Genomic DNA, 20,070 nt, shown 5'->3' with positions numbered 1-20,070 from the left:
ATGTATGTGTATATATATATATATATATATATATATATATATATGTGTGTGTATCTATCTATCTATATATCTATCTATCTCTATCTATATATCTATCTATCTATCTACCTGTGTGTATATACGTATGTGTGTATATGTATGTGTGTGTGTATATATATATGTGTGTTTGTGTATATATATGTGTGTGCATATATGTATGTGTATATATATATATATATATATATATATATATATATATATATATGTGTGTATATTTATGTTCATATGTTTTATATATATGTTTTATATATAGATATCAGGGCTCTTGCTTAACTTTTTTTCCCTGTTGCCAGCTGGGCAACCTTGGGAGCTTAGGTTGCCAAATGAAAGTTTAGGTGGTCATTTAAGATGGCTTGCATGACGCGTGCTCGGACGAAGTGCGTAGTTACTAGTCGGAATTATGCTCAATGTAGCATTCACATATTTCTGCTTCAAATAAAGTCACAAACTAACATATTCACCAATCAAGCCATGATATATACCACAATGACATGCAGCAAAATTATAATACGGTATCTCAACTCTTTTTACACATTGCAGTTAATACAATTTTTATTATTTCTTTCCACTTCCAAACAAAAATGTGGTTGGATTATTCAGCGTATGATCAACCTGTCTCAATAAATCCTGGACCATGATAACATATATGCTTAACCATGCACACTACAGATTGATGCAAGCATGTTTTCTGTGAAGGACCGAAAATTATCATGACATGGCCATAGCATGGGTCGTCATTGCTATTGGTACAGAAACACTCTCGCTTCCCACATAATTTATCCACAACAAAATATACAGGTTGCAAGGAATTTTCTAAAGGCATTTTATGATAATAGCTGTTAAAACTGACTATACCCATCTGACAGGTTAAACATTACACTAACTGACAAAAGATGGCCAAAGGACATAAATGCAGCAAATGTTCTTTTGGTAATATATTTATATGTTGTCAAGACGCCACATTACCAGACATTCAGATTAGATGTATGTGGCAATGAAGATACCTAGTTTGTAAGCAACAATTTTTTTTTAAATTGGTGATAAATGCTTTTTCCATCATTCCCTCTTCAGAATTAACATTAAAATTTCAACTGAAATATCTCCTGACCAGATTTGTGATGTGTATGACTGACTGTAGAAGTAAAACCTGGATAAACCTTGAGAAGGCAATTGGTGCGGATTGGATGGATTGAGGCAGGGGAATTAGTGCGTGTTGGTTGGAGTAGGTAAAATTATGAGGGGAGAGCATGGGGATGTCAGTGGGGTTGAATGGGGGGATCTGTGAAGGATGGATGGAGGGAGCAGTGCAGGATGGATGGAAAGGGGGGTCAGTACAGGATGAATTGGGGGACCAGTGTAGGATTGATGGGGAGTGGCAGGAAAATCAATACGAGGTGAATAGGGAGATCGGTGCAGGATGAATAGATAGGGGGGGGGGGCGTACGAGAGAGAGAGAGAGAGAGAGAGAGAGAGAGAGAGAGAGAGAGGAAGGGGCAGAGGATGTGGGAAGGAAGGCCAGCACTCCTCGGACAACACCTGTCAGGCACGGGAATCGCAATCAAAATATGGAGGGGACCGCAGACAGACCGTGTGTGATTGTGCATGTGCGCACACACACACACGCGGGAGGCTTCGGAGGCTTCTGTGAACGGTAATTTCAGCTCAGCTGCATGTCTCGCCCAAAGATACTAGAGGAGCTCCTCTATAATCTCTGGTCTCGCCTACAGCCCTGTCTCAATCCAGACAGGGACAGGCAGAGTTGAGCAGCGCTGCTTGCGCTGGCTGTGGGCCTGGGGGCACCGCGCCCGTCTGACTCCCAACGTCTCTGGCCACCCACGGGGGGGGGGGGGCTCTCGGGTGGGGACGGGGATGGTCCAGTGGCGGTTCAGCAGCGATTGCAGCGCCGGAGACCGGGATCGGTCCTGGCTGCGGTACAGGTCTGCCGAGAGTGTTTTGGTACGTCTCTCTCCTCCAATCACCGCGCTCTATCCTCAGTCCCCCCCCCCTAACTCTACTTCCGCCTCTGACCGACACCTCCCTCCTCCAAGGGTTTGTTTTGAAAGAACCGTTGGCGGAGTGGCAGCAGCGGCCACTATCAGCAAAAATCCTATAGCGTTATCAGGCCGGGCGGGGAGGGGAGCGGGAGGACATGGAGCTGTCGCCACTGCGGCTGGGCGAGGCCCGTCATTCGCTCCGACCCTCCGTCACACCACACTTAGGATCTTTCCCACAACCGTCGCCGACACAAAACGTCACGTTCCTTTTCTCCAGAGATGCTGCCGGATCCGTGGAGTTACTCCTGTTTTTTGTGTCTATCTTCGGTATAAACTAAGTTGCCAAGCCGGGCAAAATGACTAGCGGTTTAGGTTGCTCGGCCGCACTTTGAGTGGTCAGTGGCACCTGGGTAACCATTTATTTCGAGCCCTGGATATGTGTGTATGTTCATACGTTTTATATATAGATATGTGTGTATGTTTATGTATATAATGTGCGTATGTATAACGCAACACCAACATTTGAGGAGTTGCAGACTGTGAGAAAGGCTGTCAGAAGCTGCAGTGGGAAAGAGATCAACTACAGAAATGGCAGATGGAGTTTAATCCGAATTTAAAGGAGATGTACAGAACAAATATTTTTGCACAGAGTGTGAGTGCCTGGAACGCGCTGCTGGGGGTGGTGTTTGAGGCAGATTAAGAGAGTTTTGGGTAGGCATACGGATATGCAGAGAATGGATGAGGATCATGCACAGGCAGATGAGATTTGGTCTTGGCATCATGTTCAGCGCAGTCATTATGGGTCGAAGAGCCTGTTCCTGTGCTGTTCTGTGTTTTATGTTGAATTATATAACAACCAAGCTGGCTGCAATGAGCCCAAATGCAAAAAGTTATAACAAGGAACTGCAGATGCTGGTTTGCAAAAAAAGACTAAAAATGCTGGAGTAACTCAGCAGATCAGGGAGCATCTCTGGAGAACACGGACAGGTGATGTTTCGAGTTTGGGCCCCTCCTCAAACTGATGCAAGATGAGGTGTTGTTCGTCAAGCTTACATTGGGCCTTGTAGAAACAAAGAGCTGCAGATGCTGATTTTAAAAAAAATACACAAAGTGCTGGAGTAACGCAGTGGGCCAGGCATCATTTCTGGAGTACATGGATAGGTGACATTTCAGAACGGGACCCTTCTTCGGAAGGAAATTCCTTCTTTTTACTCCTTACTCATTTTAAAAACTGGAAACTTTTTTAAATGAAATATTTGTCCATGAGTTTTGTGAACATTTTAAACTGCAATAATGTTGTGTCTTCAGTAGAGGTCAGTGACGCATTTAAAAATGTCTTACTTCAAAATTCCACACAGAAATGTGTCAAAACCAAAGTATTTTTTTCTTGGATAGGTGGTCTCGTAGACTGTGAACATACATTCCCTCCATATTCTTTGAGACAAAGACCCGTCATTTATTTATTTGCCTCTATACTCCAGAATTTTTGAATTGTAATAGAAAAAATCACATGTGTTAAAACTGCACATTGTCCGATTTTATTAAAGGCAATTTTTATACATTTTGTTTCACCATGTATAAATTACAGCTGTGTTTATACATAGTCCCCCCATTTCAGGGCACCATAATATTTGGTACACCTGGCTTCACAGGTGTGTTTAATTGCCTCCTTAATGCAGGTATAAGAGAGTTCCCAGCACCTAGTCTTTCCTCCAGTCTTTCTATCACCTTTGGAAACTTATATTGCTGTTTGCCAACATGAGGACCAAAGTTGTGCCAATGAAAGTCAATGAAGCCATTATGAGACTGAGAAACAAGAATAAAACTGTACAACCAATGATGAAACCAAAATGTATAAAAATGGCCTTTATTAAAATCTGACAATGTGCACTTTAACCACATGTGATTTGTTTCTATTACAAATCTCAAATTGTGAAGTACGGAGACAAATAAATAAATTATGTGGCTTTATCACAAACATTATGGAGGGCACTGTAGTTATCATATATTACAGCAAGAATCAGATCGGTTGGCAAGTGAACTGGGGTGGTGTGGGGGGGGGGGTGGGAGGATCAGGGGAGGGTTAAAGATGGGGGGTGTGGGTGTGGGGAGGAGGGGGGAAGGGGATGGGTGTGGGGGAGGGGGGGTGGAGGGACTCTACTCAGCACCTCCCAACCACACAGCGGTTTACCCGACCCCACACAGCGGCTTACCCGACCCCACACAGCGGCTTACCCGACTCCACACAGCCGGCTTTTCCGACATCAAACAACTTTTACAACTCCACATGGCCGGCTTTTCCGACTCCACAGCCGGCTTTTCCGACTCCACTCTTGCGGACTCAATCAGGACTACTTGCGGACTCAGCCCCGCCTCTGGGGCTTTATTCTCCAGCGGGTGCCGGAAGGGGGCGTGACCTTCATGGTGACTGACAGGCGAGAAGACCAATCTGCTGATCTCACAATTTTTTAATCCTTCATAACCTTTGTATTATTCCACTGATCGGAACAAAACTTGGTGGGCTGGAGTAGGAGAACGGGAGTAAGGTGGCAAAAAAAAAAATCCTATCAATAAAGGGTACCATTTTTGCACAAATTTAAAAAAAATGCAAACCGGAAGTGGTCACGATGAGGGTTTTAATAATAGTATAGAAGATGTGGGCCAAACACGAGCAAATGGGACCAGCTTAGATGGGGCATCCTGATCGTCAGTTGGGACAAAGGGCCTTTTTCTGTGCTGTGTGATTGTGAATCTAATATGGAGTGACTTCCTAATGCGGCAGAGCAGCAACAAACTGTGAGTTGTGGCAATGATCATCATCAGCAGCAGCAACCTGGATTGATCCTTTGACCAAGATTCTGAGAGTGACTGTGACCCAAACCACTGTGGGTAAAACAATTAAGGAGCATTTGTAATATTGTCTTTGAGTCAAGTCAAGTTTGTTCGTCACATACACATACAAGATGTGCAGTGAAATGAAAAGTGGCAATGCTCGCGGACTGTGCAAAAAGACAAACAAACAAACAACCAAACAAACTACAAACAGAATCACATATTTTACATATTGAATATTGTGGGCAGAAGGAAAAACATTCAGTAAAGTTAGTCCCTGGTGAGATAGGAATTTACAGTCCAAATGGCCTCTGGGAAGAAACTTTCTCAACCTCTCCGTTCTCACAGCATGGCAACAGAGGCGTTTGCCTGACCGTAGCAGCTGGAACAGTCCGTTGCAGGGGTGGAAGGGGTCTCCCATGATTTTATTGGCTCTGGAATTGCACCTCCTGATGTATAGTTCCTGCAGGGGGGGCGAGTGAAGTTCCCATAGTGCGTTCGGCTGAATAGTGATAGAGGTCACAAACCTTCGGTTCAATTTACTTTATCGTCACGTGTACCGAGGTACAGTGAAAAGCTTTTATTGCATGCAATCCAGTCAGCGGAAAGACAATACATGTTTACCATCAAGCCATTTACAGAGTAGAGATACATGATAATGGAATAACTTTTAGAGCAAGATAAATCTTAGTGAGGATAAGGAATTAATTTTGAGTATGTGGTTTGTTTGGGACAGTTTCAGGGGGAAAAGGGTTAGCCAAACCTCATTGCTCTTTGAGTAAACATGCATCCAATTTTGTATGTTGCTACACTGTTGATGACATTTCAGAGAGATTTTTGGCAGCATAAAAGTTTCAAGAGACCAAAATTCTTGCTGAAAAAGGAATAGATTAATTTCTTGTTGGGCACTAAAACACTTAAAATATGCACACGATTGCTCTACTCCAGGTTAAATTGGTTTCAGCAGAACAGAGCTATTTTTCAAGTTCTGCAACTTATTTTCTTGCCAATGTTAAAGAACATTATTTACTATCTTGTCAGTATTGATACCCTGTTTTTGACTCTGAGGTATTAAGATTTCTATCAAACCTTTTTCTTTGCAAATAATCACATTTTAAAAAGTTGGTTAGTTTACAAACTAAACTAAAATATTAACAGCCATCAACCTCCTCTCAATTAGTCATAAATAAGTAATCGTAAAGCAATCATTTGATATCTATTCATCAAAACTCAGTTTGCCATCTTCCAGAAACACTTGGTTCCTGACTGCAGCTCAAGCTTAGAAATGGGCACAAATACTAACAGAAGTAATAGTTACCATCCTTGACAACAAGGATATCAAATGATAAATATCCAGTAGTTTAAATTATATACCCTATAAAAATAGCTGTGGTTATTGGAAGTCAATGATCCAAATCCCAGGACAATACTGCAGGAATTCTTCAAGGAAATGCCCTTGAGCAACTAACTTGAATAACTTCCTCATTGCCGGAAATACCAATCAGTCATAAGATCCAAAGCAGAGTTTTGCATCTCATGATTTATCATCATTCACATCTCTGGAAGAATAGAATAGTTCATGCTAATATGTAGATATCTAGAAAAGTATCAAAGCAAGTAATATTATGTCGCGTTTATCAGATAATTTCCATCTAGGATAAAGTAATGCTTTAATACATGGCACCAAGGGCCTTAATACATATCAGTAACAAAATGTTATTGCAACACCAATTCTTCCACCATAAACACGTTGGACCAAGAATTACCTGAGGTTTAAACTGCACATCCATTCTTGTTGGCAAAGGGTCAAGATACATTCAGTGCCCTCATGGGTCAAGTGCCAATGATGTTTTGGAGTTGCAGTGGCAAACTGAATGTTAACAAATCGAATGATTTAAACAGTAGGCTGGATCACTTGGCAAGTTGCTAAATTATTAAGCACAAAGTTCTAGAACTCAGAGGGTCAAGCAGCAAAGGGAATGGACAATGTTCTGTGAATTGTCCTTTCTTCAGACTGGTCCAGCACTATGATTTTTGCTCGAGATTTTAAATCTGCAGTTTCTTGCATGTGGTAAATTTTCAAACAATCTGACAATTTTTGTTGCTTTTGTTTATATTTTTTGGTAAAACCTACTTTTTCTACAAGCCAAGGAAGTATAGGATCAGCACTTTTTGGGATAACTAAGCAAAGTACCTGTATATACAGAGAAGGATCCATTGTCAACTTTCCCCACAGGACATTAGAGTGACATCATTATCAGAGGTGTTCATCACAAATTCCTCTGCAATGGGTTGGTGATATTGCATAGTCCAAATGAATGGAACATTCTGAGACATCATGCCTTGCAACATCAGGTACAGGTAGAACCACCGCACATCATGATGTATGGGATTTCCATATCTATCTTGGATCTCTAGACAAAGTTGAAGTAGGCACAGGTGACTGCAGCAGGGCAAGAATTGACCCAAGGACACTGTTATATCAGAGATAACCACACCATCTCACAGTTGAGGAACAAGTTATTTTTCATGTTTCTACGTTCCTAGTTTCTATTTCTATTTAGCTGTGCCCTCTACCCTGTTATTGGTGCATGCTCTGGCCCCTCTGGTTATGCTCAACACATTCAGTTAACCAAACCGAATCAAGGATCAACAGGTTCCATTTGCTAAAGAACATGCTTAGCTTTTGCTACAGTTTTTCCTGCCCCCCCCACCCCCCCCAAGGCCAGCTCATATGGGCAGATGCTCATCAGTCTGCGGATCAACATTGGGTTGAAGCAGAAGATGATGAAGTTATCCATTTTCAGGGATGCTTCCTTCTGTGTGCCAACACTGCCAACCCATCTTACCACCTTATTTTTCTTGATGAGTTTGGTAAAATGGCTCAGTAGAACGGAACAGAGGATAGCCATACTTTTTGTTTAGAGATACAGCGTGGAAACAGGCCCTTCAGCCCACCGAATCCGCACCAACCAAAGATCCCCGCACATTAACACTATCCTACACATACCGTGGACAATTTACACATACCAAGCCAATTAACCTGCAAATCTCCATGTCTTTGGAGTGTGGGGGGAAACCGAAGAATCTCGACGAAAACCCACACGGTCACAGAGAGAACTCCGTACAGCCAGCAACCGTAGACGTGATCGAACCCGGGTCTCTGGCCCTCCAACTCTACCGCTGCGCTACTGTGCCGCCCCATTGACTCCACATTTGGTTAGAAGGACTTCTATTTCTCGTCTGTTGATTTGGATTGCACGGTTGCTGTTTGTGTACAGGGATCTCTCTTCACATCCTATCTTGAAGAGCTGATTCTTATGTATATACGTAATACTCTATCAAAGGCCTTACTTGACTAGCCAATTGTCATTCCACTAATTAATTAATGCAGACCATCAAAGATTATTTTGTCATATACTATTTTGCATGAGTTATTAGCCTCAGAACAGACTTGTCGAGTTTTGTTTTAATATTTCATTTTTGAGATCTGTGCCTTGTGTCCTCGTCCTTCTGGATGGTAGAGGTCACAAATTTGGGAGGTGCAATCAAATCAGCCTGGTTGAGTATTGGCAGTGCAGCTTGGAGAAGGTACACCCTGCAGTCACTGTGTGCTGGTGGCAGAGGGAATGACTAGATGGATCAAGAGGGTGTCATTTAAGTAAGTTGGTTATGCATGATGTTGAAACTCTTGCACGGTTGGAGCAGTTCACCAGGCTAATGGAATTTATTCCACAATGTTTGTAATTTGTATATTCTATATATAAGGCCTAGGGGAATCAGGAGGCGAAACATACCCTGAGGGATACCCAGTCCCTCATCTCTTTTTAATCGCCCTTTATGTTTGCTCATAAATTAGAAGATATTCACTCCGCAAGCTTTTTCACTTTTCCACAAGCTTTCACCTGTTGTGCCCCGGATCCTGCAAATCCCTTGAAATTGCTAAGACCTTGGTTCCACTGCTCCCATTCAATTGACCTAGTTCACTGGAAAACTTATCATATGGTCATAAGGAATAGGCATAGAATTAGGCTATTTGGCCCATCATGTCTACTCCGCTATTTAATCATGGCTGACCTATCTCTCCCTTCTAACCCCATTTTCCTGCCTTCTCCCCATAACCTCTGATACCTGTACTAATCAAGAATCTATCTATCATACTGTGTAATATTTAAAAAATGAATTTAAAGAGAGTTGTGGTATTACAAGAAATAACACCCAATAGTCTGGAAAATCAATCAATCCATCCAGCCCCACTAAAACCTGCCACGGTACCAGAGATTTACTGTGGTAAGTTTTCTTCTTTTTGCTTAATAGGAGTACTTCATAGTGCTCCTTTCAGTTCCCATATGTACTGATGGATGACGTCCGCCGCCACTCAATTCGAGGAATTCAGATTTACCTGGTGATCACTGTTGGCAAACCCAATGCTGGAGTATCGAACATAGCAAGCAGTTAGACCAAGTGGAAGATGATCAAACAGGCCATGGGAACAGCAAGAAATTGCAGGGTAGATGCATCCTTCCCATTGGTCACCATTGATACAGACAGATATTTTGAGGATTTAGAACATTATATTTCTTCGTATACTATTAAGTTACATAATACATTCCAACTTAAACAGTGAAATCATTACATTTTATGCATTACAGAAATTTGAAGATTTGTATCAAGAAGGCGCCTGCAAAGAATGGAACATTTATCCATGGACCTGCTCAATATCTAATTCTACTGCAACTCCTTTACCAAATCTGCTTTATCATCCTCAATTGATAGTGTAATGCTGTACAGTTCTTTAAGATATATGAAACAAATTTAATAAATTCTTTATTTTTCTCACTTTTGTTTAAACGTATGATGAGATGTAATATTTATGACATTGCACGTTGCAAATGTACACAAATAAAAATAGAACTCCACCCTTCTTTAATTTTAATTAATTTGCAGTTTATGGTGTTGCTGGCATGGTGAACACGAATCTCCAATTTCCTTTGGTAAGCTGATAATTAGTTATCTCGGTTTACCAGAATTAGAGGAGATTAGTTAGGAGGAGAGGTTGGATGAACTTGGTTTGTTTTCTCTAGAATGCCGGAGGTTAAGGGGAGACTTAATAGAAGTATATAAAACTATGAGTGGCATAGACAGGGTAGACAGTCAGAACCCTTTTTCCCAGGATGGAAATGTTAAAAGATAGAGAGATGCGTTAGAAGAGAGGGGCAAAGTTTAAAGGAGATGGATGGGGCAAGGTTTTTGTGAAGAATGTGATGGGTGCCTGGAATGCATTGCCAGAGGTGGTGGTGGATTCAGATATGAAAGTGGAGTTTCAGAAGCGTTTAGATAGGCACGTGGAAATGTTGGGAATAGAGCGATATGAATCATGTGTAGCTAGATCAGTCTAGTTATCTTGGCATTATGTTTGGTATGGACACTATGGGCCGAAAGGCTTCTTCCTGTGTTGTACATTTTTATGTTCGCTGTTCTATTCCATAAGGTTAATATACTGCCATAATTATGTTAGATATGGAGTTCCAGTGTTTAATATGGCATGTCTTATTTTTAGACTCTTCACCTTTCCAAAAAAACAGGAAATGATTTCCAATTCAGGATGCTGTGTATCTTGGTGGGGATTTTATGATCTTCACATATACTTGCTATCCTTGTCATTCTAGGTAGTGGAAGTTGTAGGTTCAGGAAGTAACATTGAAGAAGCCCTGAAAATATGCTGTAAAGCATTTTGGAGATGTTACATACTCTCACTATGGTACTGTGTAATTGAAGGAAGGAATATTGCTTTAGATTATTCACAGTCACTTGTCATGGATGCTGTCAAAATGAGAGTCGCTGATGTTGCATCCTTTTCAGCAAAAGGAAAGTATTCTATCACGCTTTTTGCAGAGGAAGTGGTAGAGGTGGACACAATTATAACATTTTAAAGATATTTGTACTCATACATGGATGGGAGAAGCTAAAGAGCTACATATGCAGCAGATAAACTGGCCCATCTGCCCAACTTATCCACACTGACCAAGCTGCCTAACCGAGTGAGATTTACTTACCTGTGCTTGGCCTATATTTCTCCAAACTCTTCCTATCCATGTACCTGTCCAGGTGTATTTTCAATGTTGTAATTGTAACTGCTTTTATCACATCTTCTGACAGCTTGTTTCACATACACACGCCCTCTGTGGGAAAAGGTTTCCCCGTCATTTTATTTTAAAACCTTTCACCTCGCACATTAAACCTATGCCCTCTAGTTTCAGACTTACCTACGTGAGGATAAAGATTGTTGCGATTCGCCTTATTTATTTAGTTTAGTTGAGAGATACAGCACAGAAACAGGCCATTCGGCCCACCAAGCCTGCACTGACCAGCAATCCACACACATTAACACACGTTAGGGACAATTTTACATTTATACCAAGCCAATTAACCTACAAATCTGTGTGTCTTTCGAGTGTGGGAGGAAACTGAAGATCTCAGAGAAAACCCAAGTGGTCTCGGGGAGTACGTCCAAACTCCGTGCAGACAGCACCCATAGTCTGGATTGAACCCGGGTCTCTTGGTTAACATAGGATGGATAAAGACAGGGCAGGCCCATAAGTTAAAATTTTGAATTGGGTCAAGATCAATGTTGATGGTATTAGACAGGAACTTGCCCAATGTGTTTGGAGTTGGTTGTTTGCAGGCAAAGGAACGTCTGGAAAGAGGGGTGCTTTAAAGGTGTGATGACTAGAGTTCAGGGCATGCATGTTAGAGTGAAAGGTAAGTCAGATTGTGTATGGAAGCTTGGATGACGAGAAGGAGGCATGGGACAGATATAGGCAGCTGGAATTGTGTAAACCTGGAGGAGTTTGGAGAACTGAGAAGCATACTTGAGAAGAAAATATAGTAAGTTTAGTATAGTAAGACCTGAGTGATCTCCTGGACAAGTGTCGATCGCCTAGATTGGGGTCGGAGAGGAATTTCCCGGTTTTTTTTCCCGAATTGGACCTGGGTTTTTATCCGGTTTTTTGCCTCCCCCAGGAGATCACGAGGTTCTTGGGGTGGAGAGGGGTTTAGCGGTATAAAGGGGAGGGTAGTGTCTTGTGTTCTGTGTCTTGTGTCTACTGTTTGTGGGTAAGTGTGTCTGTTTAGTGTTCAGCCATGAGCGAATGGCGGTGCGGGCTCGATGGACCTGGTGGTCTGCTCTCGCACCTACTTTCTATGTTCTATGTTTCTATGTTTCTAAAATCAGGAGGGCAAAACTGGGATAAGAGTTAGCTCTGGCAGGTAATATTAATGAAAACCAAGCGATTTTATGCACATTAAGGGAAAGAGGGTAACGAGAGAGAGAATAGGGCACCTTCGGAAACCAAAGTGGTCATCTCTGTGGAATTTCAGGAGATGGGAGAATTCCTCAATGCATATTTTTTTTTTACTGTGGAGAAAGACATGAAGACTCAGAACTTGAGATAGTCCATGGAAGTGTCTTCAGGACAGTCAGTGTTATGGTCGTGGAGGTGCTGAAAGTCCTAAGGCGTATGAAGGTAGACAAATCTCCAGGGTCTGATCAGATATATCCAAGAACACTGGGAAGCTAGAAAAGAAATTGCAAGCAAATTTGAGGATGGCTAATGCTGTGCCTCTATTTAAGAACGGCTGCAAGGAAAGTCAGGAAACTATAGACCAGTGAGGAATAAGATGTATATTCATTTGGTTATTCAGAGGCTTATTAGGGATAGACAGCATGATTTTGTATGGGACATTATATCTCGCAAATGTGAGGTTTTGAAGATGTAACCAAAAAGGTTGATGAGGGCTGAGCTGTAGACATTGTTTATATGGATTTCAGCAAGGCATTTGATAAGGTTCCGCATGGTAGGCTGCTCTAGAACGTTAGATTGTATGGGATTCAGGGAGAATTAGCTGACTGGTTAGCAAATTGGCTTCATGGAAGGAGAGGGTGATGGTGGAAGGTTGTTTTTTGGATTGGTCAAGACGTCTTTCAACACATTGCCTTCATCAACAGGATATTGAGTAAAAAAGTTGGGATATTATGCAATAGTTGTACAAAAGATTTGTGAGGCCGCATTTGGGGTATCATGTTCAGTTTTGTCCACCCTGCTTTTTGGAAGAAATTGTGAAGCTGAAAAGAGTGCAGAGAAGGTTGACGAGGATTTTGCCAAGACTTGAGAGCCTGAGCTATGGCAGAGTTTGGGCAGGCTAGGACTTTATTCCTTGGGGCACAGGAGAACGAGGGGTATAGAAACATAGAAAATAGGTGCTGGAGTAGGCCATTCGGCCCTTCGAGCCTGCACTGCCATTTAATATGATCATGGCTGATCATCCAACTCAGTATCCTGTACCTGCCTTCTCTCCATACTCCCTGATCCCTTTAGCCACAAGGGCCACATCTAACTCCCTCTTAAATATAGCCAATGAACTGGCCTCAACTACCTTCTGCGGGAGAGAATTCCAGAGATTCACCACTCTCTATGTGAAAAATGTTTTCCTCATCTCGGTCCTAAAAGATTTCCCCCTTATCCTTAAACTGTGACCCCTTGTTCTGGACTTCCCAAACATCGGGAACAAAGTACACAAAAACTTGAAATTAAAAGTGAAAACAAGAAGAAAAAGACAAGCGACTGTTGTCTGGCTGCACAGCGCCTTCACCGGAACAAATGTACAAACGGGACATCTTATAGGGTATAAGATGTCCCGGGGAGCCCGCGGCAGCAGCGGGAGCATCGGCAGCAGTGGGGCCTTGTGGTCGATGAGCGTGAGGGGGGAGGGGAAGACAATGTGGACCCGGCTTGGAGGGACAGCCGTGAGGGACGGTGTGAGAACAAAGTGGGACCCGGTGTGCGGGGCAGGGACACTCTAGTTTAGAATCCTCTGCCCAGGGGATAAGTCTGCTTGTTTGTTTGTTTGTACATTTGTTCCGGTGAAGGCGCTGTGCCCATGGCAGCCAGTCAACAGTCGCTTGTCTTTTTCTTCTTGTTTTCACTTTTAATTTCAAGTTTTTGTGTACCTTGTGAGTTGTGACTGTCGGCAAACCAATTTCCCTCTGGGGATGAGGGAATTTTACCCAGGGAAAATAGGTTTAAGCTGAGAGGGGAAGGATTTAATAGGAATCTGAGGGGCATCTTTTTGCCAGAGGATAGAAACATAGGTGCAGGACTAGGCCATTTGGCCGTTCGATCATAGCTGATCATCTAAATTCAATATCCCATTCCTGCTTTTTCCCCATATTCCTTGATTCCTTTAGCACTAAGAGCTAAATCTAACTCCCTCTTGAAAACATTCAGTGAATTGGCCTCCACTGCCTTCGGTGGCAGAGAATTCCACAGATTCACAACTCCCTGGGTGAAAATGGTTTTTCCTCATCTCAGTCCTAAATGGCCTGCCCTTATTCTTAAACTGTGACCCCTGGTTCTGGACTCCCCCAACATCGGGAACATTTTTCCTGCATCTTGCCTGTCCAATCCTTTAAGAATTTTATATGTTTTTATAAGATGGTGAATATATGTAATGAGTTGCCAGAGGAGGTAATTGAGTCAGATACTACTACAACATTTAGAAGACAATTGGACAGCTACATGGACAGGAAAGGTTCAGAGGGATATGGGCCAAATGCTGGCAGGTGGGACGTGAAGATGAGACAGCTTGGTCGGCCTGGGCAAGTTGGGCCGAAGGGCCTATCTCCATGCCGTATGTGTCTACTCCAAATGCTGCCTTACCAACATCGTGTACAACTGTAAAATTACAACTGTCCTACCTCCTATATTAATTACGCTGACCGTTGAAGGCAAACATGTTAAATACTGTACCTTCTTCACACCCTGTGTCCTTGTGCCACCACTGTCAAGGGACAATATTCCTGCACCTCGAGGTTTCCCTGTTCTACAGCTAACCCCCTGGGCTCTACAATTTATTATGTAAGTGCTACCCTGGTTTGTCTTACCAAAATGGAATAGCTCATATTTAAGTGAAAATAAATCTGCCATACATTGGCCCAGCTGATCATGACCCTGTTGTAATCTTACATAACTTTCTTCACTGTCCACTTTGCCCCTAATTTTAGTGTCAGCCACAAACATGCAAATAATGCCACTAACATTCTCACCCAAATTGTTAATTTAAATAATGAACCACAATGGATGTAGCACTTATCCCTGTGGTTCCCTCCACTTGTTATAGGCCTGTTTATGAAAAATATCCATTTATTTCGTACCTTCAAGTCTGTTGTATTCAATTAGCTCTCACCCTAGATTTCACGTGCGGGTTATGGACCAAATGGAGGCAAATTTGACCACCTCAGGAAGACACCTCTGTTATCATGGACGAATTGAAGAGTAGGGCCTGTTTCCATGTATAACTCTGCCTATGGGGAGCAAAGTTTATGTTTTCTATTACCTAGCTAACCTCTACGTTCCCAAATGCAAAGTTGTACTGCAAACTTGACTCATGGCTGATGTCTACAGCAGTTTCTTTTAATGATCAGAAACAAAGTAATTGATGGCCATTGAGACCTTCACTGCCACAATAGAGTGAGCCGGGCACAGCTCTGTACATAGAAGTCTACCTGAAGCAGGTAGCAGATTTCAGTATCTGTTTCCTTGGGCATTCTTAGTCTTTTGTCATATTTGTATATAGATGAACATATAAATAGTGTTGAAGGTAGTCCTGTTGGACAGAATCCTTCCCTTTGGCCTCTTCTGGCAAGGACCTCATTTACCTTGGGGCCTCGCTTCCCCTTTTCATGCTGTTGGCCTGGTAGGACTAAAGACAAACCTACAATATTTGATGCGCAAAGTGTATGTTTGCATCTAACATCTGCTACCTTTTGCTGAAAAAATATACTGCACAATTCCTCTAAATAATCTTTCGTAAATCAGTGGTGATTCCTGTAACTGATGCAAGTGGATTGAGTAGGCTGTAGGTTTTGTGCAGGGACACGTCTTTGGGAAGGCCAAGCTGAATCAAAAGGGCACCTTTTTAGCAGGGTTAGTTTAAAGAGATAGAGTGGAAACAGACTCTTCGGCCCACAGAGTCCATGCTAACCAGCAGTCACTCGGACACTAGTTCTATTTGACACAATTTATAGAAGCCAATTAACCCACAAAACTGCATGTCTTTGGTACGTGGGAGGAAACTGAAGTGCCCAGAGAAAGCCCACGCAGTCACAGGGAGAACAAACAGCACCCATCGTAAGGATTTAACCCGGGTCGCTGATGCTGATATCGTTACTGTGCCGCCAAATATGCATTCTTATGCCATGCATGTTATCAGCACACTGCAATATGGCAAGTGGCGAAGGTGCACTACAATTGAATGATTAGAGTCCGTATGGAAATTTTGAACGAACCTGTCCCTGTAACACAGAAGAAAATTGTTATATATTTATATATATTTTCATTCAGCATGTAGGGCCTCGTGTTTGAGTTCCAGCATTACCAGCATAAATCGCGAACATAACCCAAAGATATTGTCATTGCTTTTCTTTGGTATGCTGAAACGAGCATTGGTAATTCCAATGTAAATTAATGTTACGTCTTTATTATTCTAACATTTCTCGTGAGTTTATTGCTGCCACAAGAAAAGCTCTGGAGTGGAAAAAGGAAACAATATAAAATGATGACTTTACCTATGCCAGAAAATGAATAAGAGGGTTCTGATTTTGTGGTGATGTCACTGCATGCCATGTTTTTATTTTGTTGATATTAATCTCTTGAGAAGAATTTCAAGAAGAGAGAAACCTTCTTAAATTACTTTTTGGGGAAAGTGAAAAATCTCACTGCTCGTTAATAATCCTTTCTATTTCCAAATGTACAAAATATTTGGTTACTATTTTGTTCCTAAATATTTTATAACTTTGAAACGTATCCATCAAAATGTTTCTTGCTAAAAGGTACTTTATTATGGCCATAGCTATTTGTCAGCCGGAAATGTCAGTACAAAGCAGTACTTGTACTTTGAGTGTTAGCATCTCCTATTGTTTGATTGTATGCTATTTTTGGCACGTTCTGGCATTTTTATGACAGTTTAATCTGTATTTATATCCTTTTTAATAATGGATTTGTTACAAACTGTTGCGCCAAAAATGATATCAGTTCACAAATAACCATACTTTTTAAAAAAATTATACAGATGGTATTTTGTGCAATTAACTGAAAGAATGCAACTAAGTGCCTCTAAGTGTGTCCATAACACGCTCACACATAAAGGAGTTGGCATTTAAAATGTTGTTGAAGAAATTATCCTTTTCTTAAAATCTGTTTCTTTTCAGTTATTTTACTGGGCGTCCGCCAGTCTCTAAACAGAGTTACGGCAGCAGACTATTTAACCCCGTAAAATTTAAACCCTACTAAATATTAGAGAGATACATCTGGATGCTTGGTAGCAGTACTTCAGATCCCCGTATGAAGCAAGAAATTGTATGGTCGTAGCCCATTTGGCTAGATGAAGCACCAATTCCAACTATAGTGTATAATCATCAGACATACATGCATAGCATTCCCACAAGAAGTCACTGGATAGTATCAGAAGCTACACTCCAACATTGCGACCAACTACAGCTCATTCATTCATGACTTATAACTAAAGCTTTGAACCATAATGAGTAAGAATGGTCTTAATGCAATAATGGTAAAAATGCAATAATGTTTTATTTTTAGTTTAGAGATACAGCATAGATATAGACCATTCGGCCCACACTGACCCACAGACTAGCTCTTTGGTTATCCCACTTTTGCATCCTACATACTAGGGGCAATTTACAGAAACCAATTAACCTACAAACCAGCACGTCTTTGGAATGTGGGGAGAAACCGGAGCACCCAGAACAAGCCCACGTGGTCACAGGGAGAATGTATAAATTCCACAGAGACAGCACCTGCATTCGTAATGCATTTCTTATAGAAACTTACAAAATTCTTAAGGGGTTGGACAGACTAGATGCAGGAAGATTAAGTCCAGAACTAAGGGGCACAGTTTAAGGATACGAGGGAAGTCTTTTTAGGACCAAGATGAAAATCACAGGGAGTGGGAAGAATTCTCTGCCACAAAAAGTCCATTGGCTATAACTAGGGGGCCCAGTGGCTTAAGGGATACGTAGGGAGAAGGTAGGGATGGGTTTAGTTGGATGATCAGCCCAAGAGGCTCGAAGGGCCGAATAAATAACCATATTTAACAATTAGCACGGAAACAGGCCATCTCGGCCCTACAAGTCCATGAACAAATTTTTTTTTTTTCCCCTTAGTCCCATGCCTGTCGTACCATAAATTCTCCATATGCCTATCCAATTTATTTTTAAACAATGAACCTGGTGGGAGCTTTTCCACACCGGCCAGTTCCCCCCTCATATTACCCCTAAACTTCTGGCTGAAGTCATGTCCTCTTGTTTGAATCTTCCCTATTCTCAAGGGAGTTAAATGTCTATCCCTTCATCATTTTAAAGACCTCTATCAGGTCCCCCCTTAACCTTCTGGTCCAGAGAATAGAGAAGGTAGGGATGGTAACTTACTGAGTTGGATTCTAGTAAATCTCCTCAGTCATGATCATATCTATAATGGCGACCAAAATTGTAGGCATCTCCAGGGCCGAATGGCTTGTACTCATTGCACCTAGCTTTTCTATGATTTCTATGTAATCAAAACCTAGGTTTCTGATGCTTTGAGGCAGCAGTTCTACAGCTGCATCATTGTGCCACCCTGAGGGCTATACCAGGGTTATATATTTTTTAATGCATTATCTGTTAAAGGGTGAATTTTGGGGGTGTGGAGAAACATTAAGATGCTAGTATAATGAGAAATAGAAAACAATATTTGTTAGCATTGGCATAAGAAAAAGGAATTGGGTCATTGGGGGCTTGAGGGTGCCAAAGTTGGGTTTCACAAATAGGTAGTGTTTGGAGAAGGCAGTGGAAAACTGGGAAATAAATTACAGGACATGTGAAATTTGGGAATCTCTTGAATTGTAAATCTGGCAGTGGTTTGAAATGAGAAGAATTAGAATTTGGATCTGGAATAGTTCATAAGAGAAAAGGAGAAGCTGCCTTTAAACTATTCTTATTTCATAGGAACAATGTGAATATAGTCTTATGTGGCATGGCACAGTGGTGCAGCAGTAGAGTTGCTGCAGTACAGCACCAGAGATCCGAGTTTGATCCTGATTACGAGTGCTTCTGCACAGAATTTGTACATTCTACTTGTGACCGAGTAAGTTTACCGGGTGCTCCGGTTTCCTCTCATACTCCTCAAGGGGCTGTCCCACTGCGGCGACCTAATTGGCAAGTTCAGAAGAGTTTAGGAGGAGAGTTTAAATGTTGAAGACCTCCTTTGAATATGTGGAAGACCTCCTTCGACTATGTGGAAGACCTCCTTCGACTATGTGGAAGACTAGCTTCGACTATGTGGAAGACTAGCTTCGACTAGCTTAGGGAAAATTGGACACCGAATAGTGGAGAGTGAAGACGACCTCCTTCGATCTCCTTCGACCTCCCTTTGACTATGTTGAAGACTATCTATGACTACCTTCAATTACCTACGAATAACATGCCGACCAACAACGACCTACCTCGACTAAACCTACGAGTAATAAAATATCGATTTTTTTCCATGGCGACCTTTTTTTACTCGCGGGCATTTTTCACCATGTTGAAAAATACGCAGCGACCTAGCTGAGGCCCCGAGTATGCGGAGACTACTCTCGAGCATGAAGGAGAGTTACAAAGACTTCCTAGGACCTCGTGTCGACCATGCTGCTAGTATGAGTCGAGGGAAACTCTTCTGAACTCGGGGATTAGGTTGCCGCAGTGGGACAGCTCCTAATGGTTAATTGTCCTTGGTTAACTTGTCCCTAGTGTGTAGGATTGTGCTAGTGTACCTACCATCCGGGAGGCGCTACAGGTCTCTCCGTTGCCGAACCAGCAGGTCGAGGAACAGCTTCTTTGCTGTAGGTACCTCGGTGACTGCCAATCACCAGTTTGCTATGTCGCTCTTCAAGGGAGATGCTAAATGCATTTCGTTGTCTCTGTGCTGTACACTGACAATGACAATTAAAATTGAATCTTTGAATCTTGAATCTTTGAATCTTGTATCTCTAAAAGTGAAGAAACTGAAGATAGATGCCTGAATTAAACAGTTGAATCATCAACTTCTAATAAAGTTATTGAATCTTTCAAATCTACGAAGCTTGAAAAATAGCGTGGTTTTGTTCATTTGTG

The 20,070-nt window shown here is 41.9% G+C and overlaps 1 protein-coding gene across 1 annotated transcript in view; it reads left to right on the top strand.

Moving 5' to 3' along the window:
* LOC129706739 (probable E3 SUMO-protein ligase RNF212) overlaps positions 1–11,093 on the top strand; it is a 101,424-nt gene extending 90,331 nt beyond the window's left edge. Inside the window, exon 15 of the mRNA XM_055651304.1 lies at positions 9,518–11,093. The gene's annotated coding sequence lies outside the window, so the exon portion shown is untranslated. The remainder of the gene's footprint in view (positions 1–9,517) is intronic.
* Positions 11,094–20,070: the final 8,977 nt, after the last annotated feature.

The sequence above is a fragment of the Leucoraja erinacea genome, chromosome 1, assembly GCF_028641065.1.
Source record: "Leucoraja erinacea ecotype New England chromosome 1, Leri_hhj_1, whole genome shotgun sequence".
NCBI classification, from domain to species: domain Eukaryota; kingdom Metazoa; phylum Chordata; class Chondrichthyes; order Rajiformes; family Rajidae; genus Leucoraja; species Leucoraja erinaceus.
Note: the sequence above shows the minus strand (reverse complement) of the source record. Positions and strands in the feature narration are given on the sequence as shown.